Here is a 24920-nt window from a genome sequence, read left to right as displayed (position 1 = left end):
GCCAGTATATATCTTGGCCGTCGGCGAGGCTGTACGGTTACCATAATTCTGTGCATCTAGGCGCAAGGGTTAAACAGCCATTTACCGATATTATTTTCCCCGGCACGGCTCCTGCAGCACTTTATCTTGATAAATGAAATAAGAATGAACTTAAAAAGTGCCCCACCATTTTCGCATAGATTTCTTATTTTCTTTGGATAAGTTAAACAGGATTAATGGTTTAAAAGGAAGAGACTTGCTGGGATGGAAGCCATACTTTACTCGGATACAAAGCCAGCAACACATTATTTATGTTGCAAATCACCCAGGTTTAAGGTTTTATATGAGAGTTATTGGTATTTAAAAGACTCGGAGTCCGAAGGAGTTCTACGCAGCGTGCAGGGCAGCAGTCTGCCCCATGTGAACAATACAAGTAACCCTTCCACTGCCGCAACAAGGGGGAAATATAGGATAAACCACACAGTGCATAGTTTGTTGGGGGTTAAACATGAATACTACTTCCAAGAACTTTGGCTGCAGAAATATTGATACATACGTCTAGAAAGCAGAGCCCGAAGCCGTTGAGTTAATATTTAATATGCTTTTCACATACTATGGAATATAACACGTATGAAATGGTCTTACTCTCCATAACATTATTAAGTTAATCACAGCAGATACATAGTGTTTGATGGCGATATGTAATCCAAGCTGTAACTCAGTTGTAAAGTCTGGTTCAGTATCAGATCATATATCAGGGTTATAGAAATGCCCTCGGATATCAAAGCCTAACCGGTCAAGTGAGAGGAGCCAGCGGTCTGTGCTTAAAACATGCCTTGCCTGATCACAGGTTATTAGTTGACTGGGTTAAAGGACATGATGGAGACACCTGTGTGCAAGCAGAAGTATCCACAAAGTTGATTATTTGGTTGCTGTTTAGTGAAACTCTCACAGACATGGATATCTTTGTAAAAGCATTAACACACAATATGCACTAGTATGAATTCACAGAGGTGTGTATCCAGGAGAAAATAAAATAATTGCCAAAAATCACCAGGACATCCTCCGAGGAATGTTTGCTCTCCCGGTAACGTTAGATGAGGCCGGAATCGCTCAGACTGTTAAAACCATATCCAGATCTCCTTTTCAGTTTCAAGGCTTTCTCATAAACGACTGAAACAAAAGCTAGCAAAATACCCACGAGGTTAAGTTTAAAGGGCACAGTGAAGTTTTAAATGTGAAGCAGTCACCTTGGAAACCATTGGAATGGCCTTGCTGGTTACTCAATATTTTTCGTGTTTTCTTAAATAATGTATTGATCCTTTTTTATCAGTTTTAAGATGCTCCAAGTCTGGGCCAATATTCCAAGGTTTTATGTGTCTAGTGCCGTATAGTGATCAGCGCTAGTGTCCCTGGGGGTAATACTCAGCTCTTAGGACTATCCGATAAGCAATAAATTACCCCGGAAAAATGCATCAGAGAATAGACATGGTAGAAATACCTTTTAAAAAAATTACCACAAAGATATGGCCGGCGCACGCATTTTTACGTTATGCACCTGTAATGGTAGCTGAATTTTAATAAGAATATGTCTGTCTCTGGTTACAAGGAGTGAAAGAGAATGCCATCTCCCTCCCCATCATATTTTCGAGCCCCCATTTTTTGTGGAGGCACTATTGTGGGAGTCTCATAAAAAGCTGGGCTCATCACCGGGCTAATAATGGTCCCAGTCTTCCACGGTTGCGGATGCTCGGGCTCTGCCAATGCTAATTACACTAATTGCCCTGCACGTCATTATTTTTGCCGGGCTCAAGTGCAGCTGTTTGCGAGATTGGCGGCGCATGTTACACGGCTGATAATTTTCTCTCCATTTTGTGAGTTTCCAGTAGGAATTCTTCTAAGTGCTTTCTGGTTGCAAGGGAAATAAGACTGAATGAGCTAATCATAATAAAAATGCTTACTAGGAGCGAGAGAAGAAACAGGCAGGTCGAGGCAGCATTGCTTTGTATTGCTTTTATTAACCCTTCTGACACCTGCACAGCCCCACGCAGTATCACCATGTACCCACTATTTTATTCTGTTTTAATGTTGTTATGATGATATTTAGGTACTGTTGATTTTTTGAATATGCTTAAAAAATTCTACCCACTCATTGCTTTGGAGGGTCAATATCAGCCTGCACTCACTCCATACACCCATTTGTTGTAGTCCTGCTGCTCCGCGGGGGTTGGCTCACACTCTATAAGCCACTCCTACATGGATAGTTTTATGCTTAGGATTCAGTACAACGTGCATCTAATGTGCATTTAACTGCAGCGTAACACAAACAAAACATTTAAATCCAGTTTTAGTTCATTCATGTTGGGTTTACTACTATGTACAAAATAAAATGGAAACAAACTGCTCTTTCTTCCATGAAACGGGAAATCTACAGAGTCTTGTAGTTTTTCGTGGCGCATCCAACACTTCAGGAACACCGCAGAAAGTGTGTGTATGTATGATGTGTGTATAAGCCATGATCTCGATCACTCTATCCATCTAAAGAGATGCCCACCAGCTCCTGACATGCGCATGGCGGCGTATTTTATAATGTGTTCTGCAGAGGAATCAAGAATATCTTTAATCTGGATCTTTGTGAGGTTTTTGAATTTTGGAGAGAATTATAGTCCGGCAGAATACCTGTTAATCACTGCTTTCAATTTTTAAAGTGTCCTGCTGTGTTAGTAAACGTAAATTCCTAGAAATACAGCCCTTTTGGACAAAAGAGACACATTTCCTAATGCCCTGGAATCCTGTTCTTATTTATTTAGTGGCCTCGTTTCCTCGTCGCACCAATCCCTTTGTTTGTTTGGCCAAAAATGTAATTCTAAGGAGGTTTAGGAAGTCGAATCTTCCACCCCAAATGTCATCATCCTCGGAGGGTGACCTCTGTTCCCTGACAGACTCTGCTTTTCTATTTTTAAGTACAGGCTTGACTTAAAAATACTGTGCTAACAGGGCAGCATAGGGTTAAAAGCAGGTGGTCACAGAATAGGGTTGGATACACGGCAGCTGGCAGGTACCTCTGTCGCTCTTACAGGACTATATCTCCCACAACCCTCAGCCACGTGACTCTGGGGTGGATGCCGGTGAGTTTCATCCAAAAGGGACATGAATCGCACACTCTGTCATAATGAAAAATGTATCAAATGTAAATGTATCAATATTAAAGGAAATGTAAATGAACAACTTGTTTTGTCTGAGATCTGTAACATAAATATTTAATTCTTCTTGCTGTGCTGTTCCAGGCAGTCAATAAAATAAACTTGGCTGGGGTTTTTATAATGACATTGGCCATGATAATATATATATATATATTGAAATAGGTTTTCCTTTAGACCTAGAGGCATTTAAAATGTTTGATCAAACATCATCTATGTTACTAGTAATATCTTTCCAAGCAAATTTAATAAAATAATTCTCTGACATTAACCCCCGGTAGTCTGCCTTTGCTCCATCAGTACAGGCGCTGTGCATAACGAGCTGTCAGAGCTGGGCTCTGTTCATATGACGGTGAGTTCTGGACGCTGCTGGTGCCGGTACTGATTGATTAAGCATTTTATACATTGGATAGAAAATGTAATCCCTTAAGGGGTGTTCACTGGATACTAACAGAGTTTCTCCTGCTCTAAAGACTCAAACCTTAATCAGTCGTTGGTCTCGTCTTAGATTCAGGAGCCGTATGTCTATCCCATGCATGTTTAATACCCTCACTGGTTTTGATTTGGTGTTAATTCACCAGTTTTGGGGTACATGGCATGAGCCTTCACCATCCCTTCCCTTAGGGTCACCACCTTTTCTGGTGAGAAGAGAAGCGCCTGCCATGTTTTGCTTTCCGGTTATTATTATTGACTCTTTGAGGTATAATACTGGGAGGGACGCCCAGGAAGCAGAGCCTGCCTTGAGGTTTGGGTTGGGATTATTATTCCGGGTGGAATGTGTATGATGGGATTTGCCGCCGGCAGAGCTCAGGGTTTGTGTTTCATTCATGCAGGGAATCGCTCCTGCATTTAATTAAAAAACTTACAGCATATCTGTCCTTGTTCTGACAAACTAAGACTTGTGGACTAACAATTTCTGTGCTGTCAAACTCCATGTAACGAATGAACTTATTCCGCTGAAAGCGATGAGCAAAATGCAGGCACTGAAATAACTCATCACCGGACTTCGGATTGCCCATCTCTGCAGTGATTTGGGGCCTTTTTGGACCCTAAGAATGCTACGATGCAACATATTTGTTCTTTTTAATATTAGCTACTGAAGAGCTAAACTTGAATTTCTGTGTTATCTTTATTTAGGAGAATATGTAGATAGGGATGGAAACCCCCCCACGTGTTATTTACTCTGTTGCCTGGTTGTGATCTCTGTATTTACTCCCATACTGCAGGTATACGATTACATAGCTGATATACGATATATGATTACATGATTTTTATTCCCGTTTGTAATGTTTTACTGGTTTGAGCTGCCATATTGTATCTCAAGGGGGGCCTTCCCTTATGCCTGTTACCGGTCTGCAATTACATGTTACAGATGCCTGCAATTTCACTTATTACAGTATTGGTCTGATTAGAAGGCCTGCATACGCCACAAATTGACAAAAAAAACGGCACTTAATCTGGATACATGAATTCGATTTTTATTCCTAAATGCTTCCAAATTGAAGCGTGGTACAAACATTTTGGGGGCAGATTATATTCTTCGGATACATTATTTATGGTTCGGTGACGGGTTAGCAGCGGTCCTGTGACGCTGGGTGCTTCTGAGATGCTGTGAAAGTGGCCGGGTACATGTGATGCATCTCATTTACTTATCAGAACAGCTTGTACATTAATGGGTTTTTTCTTTTTTAGAATCCATGTGGCCCCATATTTTGCCCCAAAGAGGCAGAAATCTCTAAATTACTAATAAGAACCCTACAGAAGCTCAGTATTATTCTGCCTCAGTGGCACGATGTACAATGGAAACACAGTGTAAAAATAAGGCAATGAATAAATAATAGAGCAGTTCTAGGATGAAACCACAGACCTCAAATTGATTAAAATGATCTTTGCCAGAGAGAGGAAGCGTCTAAAAGCTGCCATTTGTCAGCATGCGGACAGAACAGACCATTCGAAACTAGAAAGATCTATTGTAACATTGAGAAGAGAAGGTTTAATAGGGAGAAGGGCTTGAACTGGTTTATAGTTTTATCTTTGTAGGGCTGAGGCTCCCCCTTGTGAGCCCTCATCATCATCATCCTCCTGAGGCAGATACAGTAATTGTGGGCAGTTAGATGAGCTCTGGAAAGCGTCCTCTAGAGAAATGTGCACTTGCCATGAGGTAAGAGCATCCCAGCATGCCATTACTAGCTATTACTCCGTAAAGTAGCCCATTAAAGATTTTAGTGGACTCATGCGCTGACACAAGAGCCATGAATGCAGTCTGAATGGCCCAGTGACCCAACTAAACCCCCCCACATTTCAAGAATGGGCTCATCACCCCAGGGGAAGCATTTTTTTTTATTATTTTTTTGCTCCCACTCCTTGTATAAAGTAGTAGAAATAATAGACATAATTGTTCACTCCCATCAGCACTTATAGCCCACTCACAGCCAATGACATTAATGTTAGTATCCACTCACATCAGTAATACAACCCACTCACAGCCAATGACATTAATGTTAGTATCCACTCACATCAGTAATACAACCCACTCACAGCCAGTGATCACGGCAGCATACTCCTTAGGATTAACAACATGTAGCTAGTGTGGAGCCCACACCACCCCGGCGCGATCTTCGTGGAAACAGAATCATTATTTTTATCTTAGGTTTAATAAAATAGTTTGATTCATTATGTTTTTTTCTTTTACACTAATCATTTGTACAGTGTATTTTATTAGTTTTATTAATATATATATATATATATATATATATATACACACACACACTATAGTCTGCAGATTTCACTGGTTAGCACCATCTTCTGTACTTTTAACCCCTTAAGGACAATGGGCGGTCCCTAAATCCATTGAAAACAATGCATTTTGACCCCATACATGTACGGGCTTTGTCATTAAGGGGTTAAAGAAGCAAATTAGACATTTTGTGCTGTAGATTCCCTTAAATCAGGTTACTCGGCTATTCCTCTTACCTCGTTATACAAACTACTCGTGTGGCACCCGGCGGCCCAGACGCTCGGCTTAATAAAGTGTCTGGGCCGCTTTATATTAACTCAGAGCCTCGCGTTCTGTGGTGATAAAGTGGGTTCTGTACTCGTCACCCCCATAATATTCAGTGTTTATTGTAAAGCTCTGCAAGAGGATTTATTGCATTAATTGTCCCTCTCCGGTTCAGATTGTGCTGTAAATATGAGATGCTAGGAAATAGTATGGGATAGAGATGGCCACTCTGGAGGTGTTAATCAGAAACAAACCTCGTTACTGATACAGTTTGTCTGTCTGGGGCTTATTGTGACCTGGAACCAAGACTGCGGGGTCACCCCGGGGTAAGTCCCATCCTGCCGGCCTCCACCAGGGTGTAACTGTAAGGCAGGGCACATATTGTGTGGCAGGTGGGTAACTTTAATGGGGGGGTTATTAATAATAAATACTTGTGTAAAGACTAAAAAGTGATTTTATTACTATAGCAACCAGTAGACCGGTCCTGCTGGTTGAAACATTTGTTCAGTTGTTATCACGATGATGTCATATATTTCTTTGCATGCCTCTTGTGCTTGGAATATATTTAGGGCTCAAAGGTATCTTCAAACAATACGTTATGCAATGCCTGAAGCATATTTTACGGCACTTTATTAATGGGTCCTTTAGGACAACATGAAAGTAGCAGCTTCCATTGGCGGGTTCCATTTCTTGGTACATATAAATTTTGTTACTTTGTTTGCATCGATTGGTTTGATTGAATCTGCCGATGCGGAGTAGGAAACCAACGATTGTCGAGTATATTTTGTATGATTTGTGTGTTTATAAGGCTGTCTTCTAAATAACTTGCAGGCATTGCTGGCTTTATTGGATCGCTGTTACTCTCAATGTACTAATGGACCAGTGCGTGCGGTTCCATCACCGGTCCCACCATTACTGATGTGAGCTCTAATCACCTCCTAATGTATTCTGTGTTTTAATCTGTGAGGATAATGATCGGTGCGTCGCACATCGATAACTGGAACCGCGCATTATAATTGGGAGCAGAGAATGACTCAGATCCAATCCATCAATCACGCCGTCCCCTTCAATCCCATCATCCCGGTATTTTACATCGCTCCTTCAGTTTAGAGCGATACTGCCAGTTGCGTGTTACACGTTATAAGCCTATTTGGTTTCTCTTTCGAGTTGCATGATGTATGCGTCAGACGATATTCCTCATGTGTGGGTTTTAAATGTAAATTCTAATTGCTGTGATGGCACTTGGAGGGTAACAAATAAGTGACATTAATTTGGGGTCTCCAACCCGTTTGCAGTTTAGAATATTATAGGAACCTTCTCCGGTCAATGAATACCTCTATATTTAATCATATATTTCAAAATAAGTGGATTTTCCACTGGTTCATTTTTCTTCCTTTTTCACAGGTTTATTTCATCTAATAATACACTTTATATTTCTAGTTTGACAAATGGGAATTAAATCTGAGTTATCGTGACATTACTCCTTTACCTTTATTTTTTATAATCATCCGTTCATTAGGAGTCTATTCAGCGGAAGTTTTAAAATTGTTACTTTATGACTGAAGGTTACAGTTTTTGTCATTTTAAAAAGCAGAGTCTGATTGATTATTCATTGGTTTTGATTGAATTTTCATTGGTTTGATTGAGTTGCCCATTCATCCCCCTAAAGATTTACCAGGCTCTCGCCCCCTTGGAGCTGCTCTACGCGGCGTTACCGCAATCTCTAGATGGCTTTGGAAGACTTTTGTTCTCATTTCTTACGAAATTCTAAAGTTGTCTGAGAATAATTCTCGTCTGTGTTGGTGAATGGATGCGGCGATGTCGCTGGATAAAGGAAACTGGATGCTTTTCAAACAGAAAAAGAGGCCATTGTGGAAATATAATCTAATCCCATAAATATTCTTAACAAACTAATGGAAGTGTACGTGAAAAGAGGAAACGCTTAATGATAAAAGTATCATCTGCCAAGTTTATAAAAAGGCTAATTGGTCATTTGTAATCAAAACGATATTTGTTTTATATCATAGTAATATTTAGTCATTACGGCATCGTTTCCATTTGTTTCACTGGGAAACAAAAGGTATGTTAGTTACGCGAGGGTTTCGGAGTGCCGGATACGGTCACTTTCTATCTGGAAACAACTCGTAGTCAGGAACCAGAGCGGCGCCGGACCCCGCGGTGAGGGGGCGATCCTTCCGCAGACAAGATGGAGCTGCACAGGCATCAAAAATAATATAACTTATTATTTATTAGGAATTTTGGCACTCGCTGGCCTCACTGCTTTAAAATGTACTTTGCTAATCCCTTTAGATTATTGACACGTTAAGGTAAAACAAGCTAAAATTGGGTTAGATATCAAAAACTTTAAAATACTTTTTTTTTGGCAGAAATTGCAAATCAGAAATAACTGAACTTCACATCTAAACCGAATGTCTGTTAAATAATAATTATTACTAACTATTCCACAAATGATCTCATTCTAAGCACAGGGTGGAATAATGAGTTCTGTGGTTTTTTTAGGCATTTCTGGTAATTGCACGCATGTACTGCAGCAGATATCATTAGTGGACATGCAGCGGGAACGTCTCACCTTCAGACTGAATTGTAACGAACTGCTTTTAAAATATCACCTTTGCTCATAATTAGCTCCATTAACTTGTTTTTAAGTCACTTTTAGTGTGTATCGTCTTACTATTTTTATTTTTTATCGGCAGGTTTTCTTTGTACTGGTCGTGGAATGACACGCGAAGTCTAGGACCGGCTGACACTCTGTGTGGACCGTGTTCTGTCTGCGTGTTTTGTGGCTTTGCCGACGCCGTCTGACACGAGCAGCGCTGCCATCAGCGCCCACGAAAGCTGCCATCAGAGCGTGACTCGGGTCTGCATTGTCTCTCATGTGAGTGCGTAATTAACCAATTAAAACATCTATTATTACCGCTAAGAATTATTTTGTAGATATTGTTGCCCTGAAAACGTGGTACCTTGATCCCAAAGCGTGAACCTTGCAAACTAAAAATAATGAATCTGCACCTTGGAGCTCAGCCAGCAGCAGGTACGGAAATCGAGCTCGTAAATAATTAGACTCTTTTATGGCTTTTCAGATCAAAAATGTCAGCAATTGTAACTAAGCTCTAAACGGCAGTATGAGCAGCCATTACATTTGTTTGTGTCACCAGGAATCACAAAATAATGAGTTTGCGGGCGAGTTAAAGGGACGCTGCAGCCGTCACATGCACCTTCATGTTTTAATTTCTTGCATGCCAATGCATTGAGGGGTCCATCGGCCGAATGCGTCTCCCGTGCTGTAATGCGCATGCTCAGAGCGGAGTTTTAGGGGATCCAACTAAACCCCACTGTTTGCACTTCGTCTTCTCCTGGTGGGACAGACCCGTCTATCTCCCCTGTTATTGAGCACATTGTAAATGCACAGAATCAGACGTACACATCGTGTGCACCAGGGGGGGTAATGCTGTTCCCGTGTACGTGGCGTGGGCCACCTTAACCCAAAAACCTTCCCTTCTCTAATTGGTGCATAAATCCAGCATTTCCTGGGACTTCAAACAGCTGACAGCAGGCTAGTTTTAACGGATTAATTCTCAAAGAACTACACAAGTTGGGCTAAAGCAAAAATACACATTCCCTTTGTGTTGTATAATGGAAAAGCGAAAAGACAACAGGCTTATCGGAGGCTTACGGCGGCAGCCGTCTGCACTGAGAAGATCATACACAGCGTAAGCTGCTTATTCAATACTTCTGCATCATTATATGTAAAGCAGAAGGAATTAGCCAGTGATGGGGTCCACGAGCACCTTCTGTTATTTGGCTGGAGCCCTTTGGTCAGTATAGAAGGGCCCAGGGCATGAAATGATTGGTTTTGGCCAACCGTCATATTTAAATATATAAATCCTATACATGCTCTACACACTGTCAGCGTGCAGCTGGACTTCACAAGCTCTTTTCCCATCCCTCCTGATACACGTGGCAATGGTGCGGTGGGTAAACCTGATCCCGGGGACTGTGAAAATAGATGAGGAAAAAGCTAATTCTCCAGCATCTGTTGCCCGGGGGGGCACAAAACATTCTGAGCTTGAAGTTGTCAGCAGAACTGGAGCGATACCGTGCTGATAAATATGATTTCTTGTTACAATGTTGTTACTGACATTCTTTTAAAATCTAGCGTGAAGCCCAGGGGGCTGCTTTATTAGAAATTGTATCTGTCCTTGTGGTGGAAAGAGCCGGTACAATTCTTTTAAGAGAACTAAAAGTGGTGGAAATATCAGCGCATTTGGGTCGTCCATCACCCAGCATCACCTGCCAACGGAGGCGCGAGACTCCAAGCATTCACGCTGCTCGGCTGCCTGTCCTTGCTGGTTAATTCTCTCCTGAAACTGCTTTGTTAATCTACATACAGTGTCTGAAATTGGCAATAAATAAGCGGCGAGGCACAAGCATCCGTGGCCTAATCATCTTGAAAGCCTTGTGCAGTAGCGGTACGACTTGGGCCGGGGCAGCACGCTACATTAACCAGAAATTAATGCCTACTTATAACAGGAGTGTCACTTACAAGCTCATCATAGCTCCTTACAAGCAACACTTTCCGCAGAGCTCTTCACTATAAACACAGTCCTACCCTCTCTATTAGCCTTTACTCCAAGGGCACTGCGTCGCGCAGGGCCTCGGAAGAACATTAACGCAGAAAATATCAGTCCCGTGTGAAGGTACTGGGCTTCTTACCTGACCCAAGGTCTGCGGAGGCTTGTTTGCTCTGATGTAATCCACGCAAAAGGAAAGGCTATGTCATCTGCGCAATGGATTCCGGACCAGAAGGGCTGTTTATATATAAAGACTTAAAGTGACTGCGGATCAATGCACACAGATTCTTGGTTTATCTATTTGAAGGCGATCTTTGTGTCCTAGATGTTAGGGGTCTCTGTCCTGATGACTAAAGTCCTGCTTTTGAGGGTTTTTTTTAATTATTTTTTTCATGTTACCCATATAACTTCCTTTAGATTGTAAGCTCACATGCAGGGTCACCAGGATCCCACCATTCTTGCCAGGAACTTTGTATGCAATAAGGCTTTGTCCTCAACTCCTGTTATAAGTGTTCATGTATATTTCGTAAGCAGGCCATATTTCAAATGTACAGCGCTGTGTAATATGGTGGCGCTTAATATATAACGAGTAATGTTCTGGGTGCTAATAACTGAATTGGAGGATGGCTTTATTTCGTCATATCCGATTTTGACGTTCATGGTGGTCGTTGCCCTTTATACCCTCCCGAAATCTTTTTGGAAGAGATGGAGATTAAATGCCTCGGCTACGGGCTTTGTCTTCCTGCTTTGTCTTTTTTCTCGGCCCGCGTTTCAGATGAATGCGGCTCGCTAATGGAGGTTTAACACACGGTATTTTTTCACTTTCGCTCCAGCTTACAATGTAGGGATAATAATGGCGCGGTTATTGAGAGCAGAAGTTTCGAGTCGGGGTTTTTCTGTAGATATCGCCTCTGTGGCTGTGTTTAATTAGAGATTACACCGAGGAGCTGAATAACTCAGATGCTAATGAATTAAATGCGGTCGGAGAAATGTTTCAGCTACTGTGCGCTTCTCTGTCACTGCATCTGTTTTGGTTCCTTGAATACAATCGCATTCTGTTCTTGTCCGGATCAAAGTTTCGAGATAAATACATGATGTTATTATTGCCATATAATCTACCCGCTTCTTGCTATCATTATATTTTACGTTGTCAGTTATCCCCCTGCCGTTTCCTTCCCTCTTCAGTCTCTCATTGGATACATTTAGAATTTATTTGAAATAATTCATTTAGGATTTTCCGGTGTTGCAGTTTAAGCTGTAATCGTCCTGTCACGGGTCCCTCTCACTTTTTATCACCCTCTGTGTTCGTTTTAATTAAAGGCTGGAATATAAAAGGGTTTTATAAAAACAGAAAACCTGTTTTCATTAAGCTGAATTCTCACTCTACTTGTTAGACTTTGTAACAAGATCCATGAGTGTTGGCAGGTTCTGCCCGGTGCATTAGCTGGGAGCACCCGGTCACACTGATTGGATAGATTGTTTTGGGTGCACATCATATGCCCCCCCCCCAGGAGAGCAATTACCCCACGGGGCTCTTTAGAAGGGGATCTCTAAGCAGTTATATTGGAGGGTCAGAGTATTAGAGAGACAGCGGCCATAAAGCAAGGAGACAAATCTCGGGGCTGGGAAAGCCATAGAAGCATATAATCCATCGGCAGATTGGCCCCATTCGGCCCCATCTAGTCTGTCTATTCAGGAGCCGGATGTCTATCCCATGCGTGTTTAATACCCTCACTGTATTACCCTCTACCACCTTGTCTGTAAGTCTGGCTCCTTCACTCTTAGCTCATTTTTTAGCTCAATAGAAATGCGGGTTCTGAACGGCTGGTGTTGTCTTCTCTTTCCAAAACAGGCTTTAAAGAAATCATAAACGCGCATTATTTGTATCATTCTATGTGTTTGATGTTTCCACCTCTCTGTTGGCTGTATCCCAAACCAGAGAAAATAAAGGCTAATAATGAACGTTTTAGTAACAAGCGCCCCTCGTTAACCTCTTCATTCCACATTGCAGGTCGGCCCCTGGGTTCCGGTGGCCACACGCGTGACAGTCGTGCTTTATGATCGCGATGAGAAGGCAGAATGAGCAGTTTAATAATCAGTTCTGCTCAGAAGCGTCTCCCCCACTGCTCTCTGGGACAGGCTGTCAGCGGGGATTTATAAAGCGCTTATGATTTTAAGATCACTGGCAGCTGCTAACCTGGTGAATCTGATGCCTCCGCAGGTACCCGTGTAAACGGAGGGCTTAGGAAATGTTTATCAAGAGCTAAATTCCTGCCACCTAAAGGGGCTTCACGCTGCAGCTGCTGGGCCGCTTACAAAAATGCTACACAGCTTGCAAATTCCTAAAATAATACAGAATTCTGTAGAACGCGGAAATATTCATTCATCCAGAAAAAGCTTAACATGCGTGTCCAGGATCCCCGACCAGCGGCATACAGCGGAGTCCCATCTATACGCCTGTAGCCCGCGGACCCAGGGGAACAAGCGGATAATATGTTTCTCCAAAATGCTTTTAACGTCTGACATTTTGGCTCCTTTATTTTGGACACAGTCTGTAATTACAATGCTGGCTTTTTAATGTACTTATGATCACAATACGAGGGGAAATTACCGGCTAACAGAACCCAGCGTGCAGCGCAGAGCCGTGTTTATTACCAGCCGATGTTTGCATGTCACTGTCATCTTCAGGCTATTATTTCTGTTCTCGTTGGGCAGCTGCTTAATTGCGAGCCGTTTTAAAGCACCACATACTCTGCAATACTCTACGACGGGGGGACGGAGGGGCAGAATGGAGTGACCGGCAGCCTCAGACCGAGACCAGCCAGCTCGGGGTCAGCGAGGCATGTGCGGACGCTTCAGTCCCAAGCATGTTTAGAGGGATAACGAAGATGCGCTGAACGCATAATGGATTTTTTGCCCCAATTAGCAATGTCTTTCCAGCATCTCAGAAATGGATTCTATGGCTTTGTGGTATCAAACTTTTTCATCTGTGCGTTTGTTTAGCATATGCATAGATTACAATTTATGTTAAAAAGGGAGTTCACATAATGCTTGGTATTGGCATAAATATACAACAGGATGGATGTGCACGCATGCGCGGACGAGCCCTCTCTTTTTTACCATAGAGTATGCTATGCGATCAAGGCCTCCCTCGGTGGCAGGAGGTAAAAACCCCAGATCAGTGTACATTAGGTATAAAAATGCGAGTGAGTTTGGCACAGCGTACGATTCTCATTATTTATCAGAAAATACGGACAATACTGGAGTAGGCTGCAGCCCCCCTATTTCACACTCAGGGGGGCAGTCACTGCCCCGTGATATAATGGAAAGACATTCCACACTTTTTATGAGTGAACCCCACAACGGATATGGTATCTTTCACATTTTGATCCGAAGGTCTCGTTACGCTCCTTCTATGTCCCCCTGGTCAGCCCGGCATGGCAGGTGAGGCTTGGGAATAAAATGTACCGGATATAATACGCTTGCTTTGGTTCGCGGTCTCTGCAGTGAGCGAGCATAATTCGACCAGTTACATTTAAGCAAATGCAGACATCTATGAATTTTCTGCCTCATTTGACCCTAAACTGATTAAAGCTTAAGTCAACATTCCAAAGTAAAAAATGACATTATTATTATTATTATTACGGCAGCTGAACGCCGTCCTCTACCGTCTCCAAGTCATGCCGCTGGTTAAATGCTGCTTCGGTGTTTCCGCAATGTCTCTTAAACCAATATGTGTGATTAGCGAACGGATTATGCATCCAGAGCTGCCGCTCTCAGAACTAATAACCCGGTAAGAGAGTCCCGGCTGCAGACAAGAGGTCACATCTAATAGTGTTTGCCTAAAAACAGCCGGCTGGGATTTTCTCATCACAAATCGCGTGGGCTTTCCATTTGCCAGTTTCGGACATACTGTATTTATTGTTTCCATCAGATGTAGGCCTGGAATAATCCTACACTAAGCCGTGATCTGCTTATGTCTGACCCACGTGTAACAAGGGTGAAAACTGCCAGAGATCACATATAATGAAATATCCGGAGCGTCTGTAGCAGTGAGCTGGGCTTCCTATATTCCGTGCAGCAGACGGACGATGGAAGGACAACATCGTCAATGGGTTTCCAATAGGGTCCAAGCACCAGCTTGATGAGCAACAACTTACATCATACATACCCTGTGCATGGGGCATAAGTGACATCACCTACATCCTGTGCATAAGATACCAATGACATCATTCATACACTCCCTATGGGACATTAATGACCTCATACATACCCTATACATGGGACATAAGTGACATCCCATGGAAGACATCAATGATATCACAACACTTGTGTTACATCACAGAGGAAGCAGTGAAGAAAGACCTAGACAGATTGAAGGGACATGGCACTTGACATATAAATATCTGACATCTCCTGGCACTTTCCCGGCCGCTCATAGTAAAGTGACACTTCACTTGGTACAAAGCACCGGCTGTCGGGTGACATTTACAGATGCCGCATATAAATAAATGAGGGTAAAATGGCACGCATTATAACGTATACAGCGAAAGCCAAGAGGATATCGTTTCATAAATATGTTTATACATCATATAATTATCAATAGACAAGTAACAGACTGGGAGGTTTCAAAATGAAGCCAGAAAGCTTTTTAAATATTTATATCCCTTTAAGGGTCTCAAGAAATCAAGTGACAGGAACATCATGTTAAATGCCTCCCATGATTGGTATCCAAGTATCTGGTTACTAAGCAACCAAGATGCCGCTGACAAAAATACGAAAATGCGTCCCAAAATAATGCATTGAAGAAGCACAAGAGGCTCCGATGAGTCCCCGACGCTTTGCGGTAGAAATAGGAAGGAGCCTCATTGTCGATCACTTCAGTGGCTCTGTATAACAATTGGTATGGGGGAGTAGGGCAGCGCCATCTCCCTGAAGGTGGTTTCTTGTTGGATTCATCACCAGCACTTGTAGGACATGCATGCGCAGGTGAGGCTTCTTACCATCCAATGGAATGGTCCATCCTGCAGGAATACTCTATGAGTTGCTTATCAAACTCTACCCCATAATCCCTGTATATCTCTAACCCCAACATGCTTTTTTCTTGATGGAACCTGGAACTCTGACATCAACCTCGGCTACAAGGTGCTCAGGGCCGGCCCAAGACTTAATGCCGCCTGGGGCGAAGTTTAAAATGACGCCCCCCCACCCCCCCTGCCGATGCCGGGGGGGGCATTTTAAACTTCGCCGACGCCATTATCTACCCCCCCCTTTGTACTTACCTTTAGACAGTCCTGCGGCGAGTCTCCCTGCTCTGCCACGGTGCCTGCTTGTAATGCTGAGCGCCGGAAATTGACACCGAGACCGAGCTAGAGGGCTCGCAGAGGAGAGAGTGAGGGGCGCTGAGCGGGTAAGCGAAAACCACTCGGCGCCCCTCTCTCCTCTGCTTTAAAAAAAAAAGCGCTTGGGGCAATTGCCCCACTCGGCTCCATTGTAGGGCCGGCCCTGAAGGTGCTTATTATAATCGTGGTTCTCATAGAAATGTAACACATTTTTACAGCCGTACCTGAAACCTTTTTCAGCTCATCACAAACGGGCAAGACAGACGCTGTTTGTGCACATGCGTTATGAGTGTGTGTATCTGTATAATGTTCCAGTGTACAGTATTAGTATGTGTGGGAGTAGACATACTATATGTTACTATATGGTGTTAGCATGAGTGTGTGTGTCAGCATATGGTGTTGTGTATGTGTGAGTATATAATTTGTAGAAGGAAAGCTCGTGGTAGGTTGGTCCGGATGTCTTTCATTCTTTGAGTGAGCACAACACAAATGTCAACAAGCCGCAGAGATAAGGCAGCCTGACACATACACACATCCCATTGTTTTGTTTGTCTCTGAAGTTGTCCATTCGGTTCCACAGGTCACAATCTTATTCCATTTTTTTATCAGTTAAACCATATGCCAAGGAGAACAATGCTAACCCCGGCAGGCTGCTCAACAAAAGGCTGCGCAGGCTCTCGCTCGCACCCTCCTTATACCCCCCAAACACCACCAGGTCAGACAAAAGCACCAACACACTGCCCCGTCCCCCAGGAATTCTCTATTAATATTCCTTTTATTGTTGCCATTCAGAGGAATGTAAAACTTTTTTTAGCTGGCGGTAATCGTAACATCTTAAAAAATCACGACTGGCCAGTGTTATCCGTGCATTGTACCTACATCCCACGCGGCATCGCACACGCCGCACACGGAGCGCCCGTTATTAGATCATGCCACCGCGCGGAACTCTGTCTCTCACTAATTTCGGTCACGCACATTATAGGATTATTTGATTTTATCTTCAGTTTATACGTTTCCAATCGTTTTGGTACACGTATCTCTATAAAAATGGTAAAACCGGAGGTTAACTCATCAAGCGAGGAGAGAGAGAGAGACGCAAAGAATGCGAACAGAAAGTGTTTTGCACAGACGTGAGTCTGGAGCGATGTCGCACAGTGCCTTCATTTTGTTGCAATTTACACTTTTTGTGTGTCTCTTTGCTATGACTTTCTAGCATGTTGTGGTGCTGAATATTTTGCTGTTGCGTGCATTCTTTTCGATTTTGTGTGTATTTTTTGCTGTACATTAACAGGACATTGTTATCTGGTTACCCGGATTAATACTGAGTGTAGGCCCAGCCATTGAGGTGATTGTCCTGGTCCAAGTGCTGTCATGTGAGTTGTATGTGCATGTATGATGTCATATATTAACCAGCTCAGGGTTCAGGCGGCTGGAAACAGTTCTGGGTTAAATCAGCACCATCTTTCTGACAGGGATCTAAGATGCTAAGTATCGTGTATCACTTATCTATCAGTCCTCTATTGGAAATGGTATCGCCACTAAGCATTTTTACTTAATACAATTGATTATTTTAAGTAGATAATAGATTTTAATGTATCCCAAGATACCGCAAGAGTTTTCCGACTCCAGCGTCCGTATGTAGAGATCATATAACTCTGGCGTGTTTTGGAAGAGAAGTGGATTATGGGTGAAAGGTCAACATGTCGGAAAGCCATGCGTTTCCATCAAGAGGATGATTTTGTTAAGGTGGCACACGAGATATATAGTTTGTGAGTAGAAATCACTTTTCCAAATGCAGTGAGCAGGAAAGCACGGTGGATGAGAGACATCTGATGTGCCTCTGGCAGAACATCTGGAATCGTAATCTTAAAGCTCACAGTCAGCAGCAAAAGTACCTGAAGCCACGGCTCCTTCTGTCTCACGTCCCGAGGCCAGGCTGTTGAAAGCCCCTTCGTATCTTCTTGACAGCCACCTACTTGCTAAGGAATGCGGCATAAAGCTGTGCTAAATCTGCCCGACATCTGCAAGAAGACTCTTTGGCCAACAGATGAAGGAACCAAAGCAAGGCGCTCGGGAGTTTGCACTAAGCTGAGGATACGTCTAATACGTGGGACCTGCAACAGATCAATCACGTCTCCCCTCTGTATCCATCCCACCGATGGGAAACGTTACCTCTCCGCTGACCAGCGACCTTTCAAAAATATCATTATATACACAAATAGTAATCTTTTGCTGTTTATTCACTCCTATGAAGCTCTAAATCTTAAAAATAAAGTCTCATTTATCACAGAGGGATATCTCCGTTTGGAAGGTTGGGTTCAGACATTTTCTGCTCCCATGTTTTTTTTCGAACCCACTGCCTATTTATATCAGCCCTAGTAATTGTCGCTGCTTTTTTGTCTTAACAGTTTACCTACCCCACTCCTCCTGTAATTCTCTCTCTCTCTCGTCACGCTCGGTCTATGACTGGCACTTCAGTCTTTGTGTGTCAACGAGCTCTAAGTGGACAAAGCTTGGAGCCAAACACAGAATTGCTGCACACTGGCAAATTGGACTATTTTATACAATACTATTTCTGTCTTATTTACAGCTCGCACTTTAAAATAAGAAGCAGATTATTATTGCTTTAATCCTTTGAGTGCTTTTATTGGTAAACCATTAGAAAGCTTTTTAATTTCTGACGCCCACTGAGACTTAAAAAAAATAAATCCTCGCTTGATTCAGTTTTTGATTGCGCGCCACAAAAAAAAAAACTAAATTCAGATTGTTTTCACTTTTGAAAATTGCTCTTTTTTTCATTCTGTAAAAAAATATACCACCAGCACGTAACGCGGAGGGACTGGATGGGCAGGCTCCAGGCTGATGCCCTGCTTTTGTAACTTTGGAAACAGGTGGGCGATTTGTTGCTGGCTATCTCATGTGTGACCAGGGGAGATAGATATATTATTTAATAAGTTGTTACACTAACAAGGAAACCAATGTTTTGTGTATTTGCATTTTGTATAGTTTGTATCACTGCATTTAAATTATATTTCATTACATTGCAATTGTATATAGAATACGTTTGTTTATTTTCTACAACCTGTTTCCACTTAAGAGTTTCTTTGTGTATTTGGAATGACTACTTGTTCCTATATTCAGCATTATAATGGCCTGAAGGTTAAAGCTGCCAGAGGTATACATACTGGTAACATATAAATCATTTATATATAGAGAGAGAGAAAAAAGATGTATTTTCAGGGCCCACATTAGCGCACGGTGTGTTTAAAGCCAAAATTTACTGTCCAAAGAGTAGTACAGGGCTGGCCATCGAGATCACAGGAGCGGCAGGTAAGAAAACGGCAGGTTAAATACATCCAGCTCCGAGAAAAATTGTTTTCAGCCGACACAGACAATACAAAATGTTCCTAACTTCAGCATCGTAGAGACTCGTTCATTAACATTAATTAACCTGCTCTTAATGGGTCCTTGAGGGCAGGATTTCTGCAACTACTGCCATATCCTCCGACTCCAAGCAGCGAGGGACTGGGGTGAGCGGCACGCGCCGGTAAATCAGCTGAATCGACACGACTTACAGATATTGTGTTCAAGTCTAAAGAAGACCTACTCCAAACATACATGCGCAAAGAAACGGTAAGAACATCGAGATGCTCTGTGTGCTTTTCTCTGATCACATATTGCTTTGTATATTTGTCCAGAAAAAAAGGAAAACGTGTGATTGGCCGGTGTCTGGCGATGCGATAAACTTGTGATAAAACATATGATCTTATAGCGTGGGAATCAAAGCCACTGTTTTCTGTCTCATTTTGCAGGGACTCATTACTGGTCCTAAACCCTCCACAGACCGGACCCTGGGAGCTGCCTCTAGACCCGGATCCCGCTCTGAACGCCTGAGTATAAAGGATCAGAACATCACAAACTCACAGCTATTGGACACTTTGTATTAGGAATTTGTGTGTTCATTGGGGTTGGATACTCTGTATTGGGTCTCACATAATACTTTATACATAGTACCCTTTTAGGACTCTCTGGCAGCTGTTGTATTTGCTAATATTTCATGTTTCTGAGGTTCTTATGAATTTACTTGACTGCAGATGACATTTCCCCTTTTCTAAAAATTCTCAATCTGTAAAGCCTATCCTTACGGAAGAATTCATTAAAACCGTTACCCACCAATCAATCCCCGGGAGTTCTGTGATCTCATTTATATTTCACATATAAGGCAGAATTATATTCATTTGTTAATGCATGACATTCCGTACGATTGTACCAAAAAAGATATATATAATAATAAAATATATATAATAAATCAAATAATATATTACAGGAACGCTAATGTAGACCATCTCAGAAAGTTCCTTGTCCCGGAGCAGACCTTTGCACACTATTAAAATGGAGTACGTCAAATACTCGTGATCTTCGCAAGCACTCTGCCTCCAAATATGTTTGGCGTTATATTTAAAGACCAATTCTGGGGCAAAGAGGTAAAAGTGGTGCAATCACCATGGCAACCAATGGAATGTTCATGCTCATTTTTCTACTCTTACCAAATTGCACCAGAATTAGCCTTATTACTCATTGTGTTGTGCTTGTCTTCTACTTAAAAAATAGAAGTAACTGATGAAATGTCACGAAGAACCAGCATATTCCATCCTATTATGGAATAAATAAGTGTTTATATATCAGATGATTGCGGCCGTGCTCGTCCGAGAGGATTTATTTGGAGCTTTGATGTTGCCCGTGGTCCTTATGTAAACGTATTCTCTGAATGAATTAAATGGCTTCCCACGCGAGGCGCGTGCGTTTAAGCGATTTCACTCCTTTATCTCTGCCCGCTCCAGAATCAGCAGTTTCGTGAATCTATAACATGCTGGAGGAAACTCCTGGCTGAAAGATTGGAGCGCTTCCTTCCAGTAAATAATACCTATAATAAATAGCCTGGGAGGATACGTTCATGTGGCTTTATCTCCTTAATAAGTACCCCAAGTCCCCACCGGCTGCTCTCTCTGAGCCGCTGTGACAGAAAGAGATAAAAGGGAAAGAAAGTTAATAATTAGTTTGTTATATAGAGGGGATTATTCAGCGCTAGATCTGCTCAGAGAAGCAGAGAAATACATGGCCATTGCATATCCTCCTGTAACCGGCTGCCATAGGATGGCATTAGCTGCGGCCCATCGGGGCAAAAGGCTGCCAAACCATGGGGCATGACCTGCTGGCCGTGTTATTTGAGCCAACGAAGACGTTACTGGGATACATGGTATTCCAGGACAGTTATTTACTGATTGATGCCGCACATCATAACGACCAGGGTCACGTGAGGCAGGTTCCTAAACAATTCTCAGGAGATACATTGTGTATTTCTGTATGTTTCGCAAACATAGATATAAAACCACCCTCCCCTTACTGCAACATGTCTCTGATTTTTTCTCCCCTTTTAACTCCTTACATCCCGTCCGGACTGGTGAACTAGTCAGAGGCTCGTGTCCTCCATGTCTGCCGTCAAGCGCTTGTAGGATTGAGGCACACGAGACATATTTCACCTGGAGCAATGTATGTGTGCTGATTATTACCCTGCGCAATATATTTATTCATTAGATCCGAATCACATAAAGGAGGTTTGGATTTTTGGGACAGGGCATGGAGTATCACCAGTAACCTATAGGACATTTGCTGTGACTCCTAATCATTTTTGGTTACAATTAACAGAATGTATCCGCCGGTTAATAATGAGCTTGTGTGAACGCCGAGTGCAGCATAATCTGCTGTTATATTTGCTGTGTGTCTGTTTTGTGATTTAATACTAAGATCATTGCACGTTTTGCGTATACACTTTAATTTACAGCAGAAAGCTCGGGTCCTTGGAGGATACGGCATCGGGAACTCGTGTTTTCCAGGTACAGAGACGGGCCGGCACCTGGGAAATATGGGTTTAATTTTGTAGTCGGTGTTTTTCTTTTTTTTTTGTACTATATGTTCTAAAATGTTACTATATCACACATTACAACAAAAAATAACATCATTTTCTGCAGTTTTATGAGTTAGAAAGATGAACAATGCTAATTAAATCAGTTTGTCGCAAGGATATTGATTATTATATTTTTTTCCTATAGGTGTCCAGAACAAAATGAAGAGGAAAGCATCAAGATAGTTTGAGCAATTCATCCCTCTGCCAGCTGGAACCCCCCAGGAGTGGAGGTACGCTGGCACGGGCTTTTATTTAAAAGGAAAATGTAAAAATACTTCAAGTAACCAGATAAAGCGAAGCAACATTTCAATTGGGCAAGATGGGCACTTTTGTTTTAGGGGGTGTGCTTAGAGGCGTGACTGGAATTTGGCTTTACCCAGACTTTTTATGTGACTTTGTGTCCCTATTGTTGGGGACTTTGTGTAACTGAGTGGGGGATTTAGAAGAAGATTGTATTTTATCGGGGCTTTTAGGGCAGCGATACCCTCATATCCAGCAAACATTATGACCTCCTAGAAAAGAGGGGCAGCAGGGTGGAGAGAAGGGTATCAGGGGATTTTGAGACCAAAATGGGGCTTGCCACACTGAAGAGGGACACTTGGGAGGTATGCCGCAGACCTTTGATTTGCAAGCATTTGCTCCTCATCCTGCCGACTGAACCCTTTTGTCGGACTCCTCCTTCAGTGGATATCTGGGGCAAAAAAGGCAGTAAAATGACGAGTACAAACCAACTCCCGCCGTGTGATGAGGATGTTTGCTGAATCCTAGAGGGTGCCGCTGTTTTCTATACAGTGAATGATGTTAGTTTTCCAGGCCCGGTGCCTGCGCGACTGCAGCGTAATCGCCGTGTACTTGTTTGCCTCAGGCTGTTTCTGGGCCTTTTATGTAGAAGCATAAAATAACCAGGAACTGTGTATGTTTTACTCTCAGACTAATTGTGCGTCCTAATTACCTGCGACAGAGAGGCCTGACAGCTGCAGCTTTATGCTCCTGAGCCCATCACATTTCTAAACACTTTGTGTTGTTTCATCCACTTCCAGCTTAAAGCCAGCTCCATCCTGCCATTTCCTCAATGAAACACTAGGAGGCGCTCAGTCTGGGTAACAGGGCTGTCCACAGGCTCAATGGAAGCCTCATTAGGACCTATAGTGATGGCAACCTAAAGTCCATAGAATGTCACCTGCTGTGTGTGCGTGCGGTGACTAGCGTGATTTTGGCATCCATGTAGTATCTAGGGGAATGCAACTCATCCCTCTGTAACCCAATTAATATAATACCCCTTGGACAGGGTAGCAGCCAGTTTCCGGTGTTATATGGCTTGTCTGAGACTTTCCGGCCAGCAAGAGTGAGGTTTTGAGTTTGGAGATCCTGGGAGACCATGGGAAGGAATCTCTTGGCGTGAGTGACGCCATTCTGCATATGGAGAAATATTAAAGGGAAGTGTGTCATTTTTTAAAGAGATCTTAATAGAAAGGATCTGACCAGCTCATAGATAGGGGATACTGATGCCCCCATAGATGAATCCAGCAAAAAAAGTGCTTGTTATAAAGTTAAACTAAGTAAAACCCTGCGTAAGTACAGGGGTCGACGTCCTGTTCATGTCTCCTCGTACCGATTCAGAATAGTTTAGAAAGGGCCTTTCTCACCTGGACTGCACCGCAAAGAAGGCACAGTCAAGTTGTTTGTGGGCAATGATGGCAAAGGCCAGGTGTTGGGGGGGCAATGATGGCACAGACAAGTTGTTTGGGGGCCCCGGGGGGATTTTCACACCAGGGCCCTGTGGATTCTATTTATGCTCCTGCATACAAAAATTAAATTCCAGCTTTCATTATCAGCGTTACAGATGGCCTAACAGCCAAAGTCTGGCCATCGTCATCATTCAGACGCGCAGCAGCGCCGCCGCCACACGAATAAACCCCGTGTTTGAAACAACTTCTTAGCAAATGATTTTCGAAGCTTTGAGAAGTTCTCCTTCCTCTGGCGCTTATACCGGCCTCGCTGATTGTAATTGGATGCAGCCTGAACTTTGTGCATTTAATTTCTATTTTTGTCTGTTGCAAATCAGATCTCGCAGCCGAAACCCACACATGGGGCAGAGGTGGGTCCTCATTTATAACTGTAATGTATGGCTTTATGTGATGTTCTTTTCAAATGGCGCACGCTTAAATGTCACACAGGGAATTATTATCGGAATATTTTACCAGACTAGGAGAACTGTGTATAATTCTTAAAAACGGTGCTTGGAAGTCTGGAAGTTCTCTAAAAAGTTAACGCTAATTGGTAATAAAGCAACTTAAACTGAAATATGATTATAATAAGGCAGCCGAGGCGATGGAATCCTCTGTGCAGATTCCTTTCGAAATAGAAGGGGAATTTAAAGGTAAGAAGGTGGATTTTAAGAGAAAATAAATAATTAACATGAAAGTCAATTTATGGCCACACCCCTGGGGACTTCACCCACCTGTGATTGGACAGCAGCTTGCATAATTAACAATTAAGAGATATTGCAGCTGTGAGCATGTGAGGCCCTAGCTTTATATCTAACCCTGCTGGTATAATTATTATTATCTTTTATTTATATAGCGCCAACAATTTACGCAGCGCTTCTTACAATACATCTATTCAACGGGTCTGACAAGACGAGAATTGACTGACTAAGATAAACCGATATGTTATGTGGAGAGAGCCCGGCTTGCAAGTTTACAGTATATGGGGTGGTCTAATTATTATTAAATAATATGGTCTAATTATTATTAATCCATATTATTATCTTTTATTTCTGCACAGTGATACAAACTGAAGCAGACGGTGGGGAGACTGCTTCACTACATTAACAATTGT

This window comes from Sceloporus occidentalis, unplaced genomic scaffold (assembly GCF_023333645.1).
Source record: "Sceloporus occidentalis isolate IW3139 unplaced genomic scaffold, rSceOcc1.0.p SCAF_66, whole genome shotgun sequence".
Lineage (NCBI taxonomy): Eukaryota > Metazoa > Chordata > Lepidosauria > Squamata > Phrynosomatidae > Sceloporus > Sceloporus occidentalis.
This window is presented reverse-complemented; position numbering follows the sequence as displayed.